The sequence below is a fragment of the Mustela lutreola genome, chromosome 8 (assembly GCF_030435805.1).
Source record: "Mustela lutreola isolate mMusLut2 chromosome 8, mMusLut2.pri, whole genome shotgun sequence".
NCBI classification, from domain to species: Eukaryota; Metazoa; Chordata; class Mammalia; order Carnivora; family Mustelidae; genus Mustela; species Mustela lutreola.
The window spans coordinates 68,823,879-68,828,528 of NC_081297.1; the positions used below are offsets into that span (position 1 = coordinate 68,823,879).

At 39.1% G+C, this 4,650-nt stretch overlaps 1 pseudogene; it reads left to right on the forward strand.

Annotated features, from left to right (window-relative positions):
- Positions 1–2,607: 2,607 nt before the first annotated feature.
- Positions 2,608–4,437, forward strand: LOC131839776 (ATP synthase F(0) complex subunit C2, mitochondrial-like; annotated as a pseudogene).
- Positions 4,438–4,650: the final 213 nt, after the last annotated feature.

A 4,650-nucleotide genomic window follows, 5' to 3' on the forward strand; every position in this document is an offset into this window, starting at 1 on the left:
TCAGGACTGTGAGGCTTCCAAAACCATCTGAATAGAAGAAGTGTTTGTGCCTTTATTGCAGGCATAACTTACTCTGATCAAATGAATTTTATGAAAATCAATATATTATAGGCGATTAGTGAAATGGACTTAATATTCTGTAGAAGAAGGATTCTCCCTGCATCTTCAATAAATTTCCCTTCAAAATTTAGCTCTCTTCATACCTTTAAAGCATGATATGATTTACAAAAAATTTTGGATATGAATCTTGTGTGAAATACCATGTTTATCATGAAAAACAAATAGTAATTGAAGTGCATCCTCCATGGTTGTGAATTCAATGCTATACAGCTTCCCTTAGTTATTCCTTACAACAACCACATGAGATAGCTATAATCCCTAATTTATAAATAAACATAGTAAGGCTTACACAAACTGAGTAGCTGCCAGAGACTGACTCTATGTACCTTTGTGATCTGCATGCTCATGGAGGGCTTGAGGCATGGTGAGAGAAACTGTGAAACCAAGGCAGGAAACACATAATGGAAATGAATTTAAATCCAACTTTTCTTACTCCAAATCCAGTGTTCTTTCCACTACACCAGCCTGCCTGGCCGTAGTAAATGAGGAGGCTTTATCAAGTAAAGCCAACTGAGATGAAACTTAGGGACTCCTATCTGAGATAAAGTGGGCCATGGTTAGGCATAAAGTAATTACACTGAAATTTGTGAACTTTCATAATATTGTTCCTTCACAAGGGAAAGGTCCATCAATTCAACGATGAGCCTGATCATTCATGTTTGGCTACAGAAGTGACTAACATGATCCACTGATAAACAAATGTCCTAGGGACTTCTGATGGCAAGACTAGGGAATTCCAATCAACTTTCTGCAAAGGACAACCAGAGGTGCTGGACAAAATATTTTTAAAAATCTGTTTGAAAACATCAGCTATCTAACATGATCGTAAAGAAATATAGCCTAGGATGTGGAAGAAATAGAGGGACATGGACATAAGCCCAGCATCCAGGGCCATTTTTCCTTTTGGAACATTTGCCAATTCCAGAGGAGCTATTGAGAGCCTAAGACATTGAGAAGAAGTTTTTAAAATGTTTATTTATCTTTTCCATTTTTATTGAGACATAATTCACATGTAACATGGTGTAAGTTCAAGGTGTATAGTAAAATGCCCTGACTTATATATATTATAAAATGCTTACCATTATGATTATCAAAATGATTAATAATAAAGTTACTTAATACCCATCATCTCATCAATATATTAAAGATTTTATTTATTTATTTGACAGAGATCACAAGCAGGCAGAGAGGCAGGTGGTCGGGGTGGGGAGCAGGCTCCCTGCTGAGCAGAGAGCCTAATGCGGGGCTCGATCCCAGGACCCCGAGACCATGACCTGAGCCAAAGGCAGAGACCCAATGCACTGAATCACCCAGGCGTCCCTGCTTGAAAATTTCTTAATAAATTAAGAATTTCTCAATAAGTACTAAAAAGGGGTCTCCTGTTTGAAAATTTCTTTTTTTTTAAGGATTTTTAAAAATTTATTTATGTATTTGACAGAGAGAGAGATCACAAGTAGGCAGAGAGGCAGGCAGAGAGAAAGGGGGAAGCAGGCCCCCCACTGAGCAGAGAGCCCGATGCAGGACTATCCCAGGGCCCCGAGACCATCACCTGAGCTGAAGGGAGAGGCACAACCCACTGAGCCACCCCGGCACCCTTCATCAATATATTAAAATCGTTTTTCTTTAGGGGTGCCTGGTTGGTTCAGTTGGTTAAGTGTCTGACTCTTAATTTTGGCTCAGGTCATGATCTCAGTGTTGTGATATTGGGCTCCACACTGAATATGGAGGCTGCTTAAGAATCTCTCTCTCCCTCTGCCCCTCATCCCCTTTCTCTTTCCATCCCCCCCACCCGTATCAAAAAGAATTTTTTTTTCTTTGCAATGAGAATGTAAGCAAAGGTTTTGATAGCTTCATGGGGCTAGGGTAGAGATTAGAGTACAGGATTTTCCATGTTATTGAGGGTTCTGGTGGAACTGCCTCAATTAGGCTATATTTTGAAAGTTCATACTCAAAATATAAGGGTAAACCCAAAACAGACAGAAATCTTAAAGAGCTCAGGTTAATCTTAAATCATCTCAATCCTTGAAATTAGATTTAAGTTCTCAAATTGTTCATGCCTCCAGCTACCTGATATGAATATGCGTAAAACTTCTTTGGAAAAAGAAACCATCATTATTGACTACAGATGAGTTCTACAAGTAGTTCTATAAATACAGCATGCAGCACAAAATAGAAAATAACCCAACATATGAAGTGATAAACTTCACGAACAAAATACAACAGAAACAGACAATAGAAAAAGGCCTACCAGGGATTGCCGACACTGTAGTCATCAGACACAGACTAAAATAAAAATGTTTACTGTGTTCAAAGAGATAAGACCATGTTGCACATTTAAGACTAAAACTGGAAATTATAAGATACAATAACAACACAAAAAAAGACTTTTTCTTAATTTTAATAAAAAGACATAGATAAAGAGAGAATTAGAAAATTAGAAGAAAGGTCAGAAAAAAATATTAAGAATGAACATGGAGAAAAATAAGCATGGCTAAAAAATATAGAGGATATAGTGAGAAGAGGTAATGGTATATATATATTATGGGAGTCCAAGAAGGATTGAGGAGAGGAGACAGAATGGGTCACAAATAATATTGGAAAAGATAATGACTGAGAACTTTGCAAAACTAATGAAAGAAACCAAACAACAGATTTAAGAAGGTCTAAAAACCACAAGCAGTATAATCGTAAAAAATTTTAATTTATATACAACAAAGAAAAAGCAATGAAAAGCAAAGAGAATATATTCTTAAGCATAAATCCTTTACATGCATTTATACCTATATAAATCATTGTTATATTTTCAACCATTGCCTTTATTTGTAAAACTTGTCTTCTTTTGTGATTTTGATCTATCTTTACATAGTCTTTGATTGTTTATAGGTAAATTTCTTTGCTTTTATTTATTTATTTATTTATTTATTCTTTTTAAATATTTTATTTATTTATTTGACATAGAGAGAGAGAGAGAATGAGAGTACAAGAAGGAGACTCCTCCTGACCATGTTGACCAGGGAGTCCAACATGGAGGGTTGGTCCCAGGACCCTGACCAGAGCTGAAAGCAGACACTTAACCAACTGAGCCACACTGGCATCCCAAGAAGAAAGGCTCTTTGTTTTTATTAAGGGATTGTAAATTTTTCTTCTCGTAGGAATGGCAGAGCAGATTCATGGGGTGACCCAACAACTGCTTGTGGATTAAGTAGCAATCCCAGCATCTCTAACTCTGTAGGGAATGACAGTCTGTCTGAAGTTATGCCAAGGAAGGAGCTGACAATAGGGATATTGTTTTACTAGCTACATTGGGTTCCCTGAGGAAAAGAGCCAACCCACATGTATTATTTAAGATTTATTTATGGTCTAGTTTAAAAAAAAAGATTGAAACACATGTAAAGTAAGACATTTAAAAGTAAAACACAACAAGAAAGAACATAAGTTGTAGATAATTTCTGGGGCAGATCTGAGGGACGAGATAATAAATTTGGATTCCACTATTCTGGCTTAAAAACAAAGAGGGATAGGGGCGCCTGGGTGGCTCAGTGGGTTAAAGCCTCTGCCTTTGGCTCGGGTCATGATCCCAGGATCATGGGATCGAGTCCCACATCGGGCTCTCAGCTCAGCAGGGAGCCTGCTTCCTCCTCTCTCTCTGCCTGACTCTGCCTACTTGTGATCTCTGTCAAGTGAATAAATAAAATCTTTAAAAAAAAAAAAAAAAAGAGGGATAAACCCAAGTTTACTTAACTTTGACTTTTAATTTTTTCAGAAACACAAAACATACAGATTCAGTTAAAAAGGCAACATTTTGCCCCATCCCTCTCTGCCTTCTCTGCCCTGGGAGCAGCTTTCCTGCCACAGCCGCTCATCCCCTGAAAACGTACACCTCTGCAAAGTTTGTTTCCACCCCGTTCTTGGTCAGGAGCACCTCTCAGCTGTTGAGCTGATCACTGTCTGCAGTGGTGCTAAATCCACCCGAGACACTGACAGATGAGGCACCTTATAAGGGCCTCAGCATCTTGGCAGCCCCACATCCCCTGACCTCACTTATTCCTAGCCACAGCTTCCAATCCAGTGCCATTTCAAGGGACGTCCATACAGCAGCCAAGTTCATTGAGGCTGGGACTGCCACGACAGGGGTGGCTGGCTTTGGGGCTGGAACTGGAGCTGTGTTTGGGACCCTTATCATTGGTTATGCCAGGAATCCCTCCCTGAAGCAACAGCTCTTCTCTTACACCATTCTGGGCTTTGCACTCTTGGAGGCCATGGGGCTCTTTTGCCTGTTGGTGGCCTTTCTCAACCTCTTTGCCATATGAAGGAGCCGTCTCCACCTCCCATAGGTCTTTCTCTCATGTCTCATCTATGATGTATGTTCCTTTTCCTATACCTCCCTAGGCAAGCTGAGGAAAGTAGTTGGCTCAGGGTTTGACAGAGGGAAGACAAATAAATGCTGTATTAATAAGAAAAAAAAAAAAGGGGCAACATTTTCCCTGGCTATTTAGGAAAGGAAACACTGAAAGTGGTTTAAAAAGCATT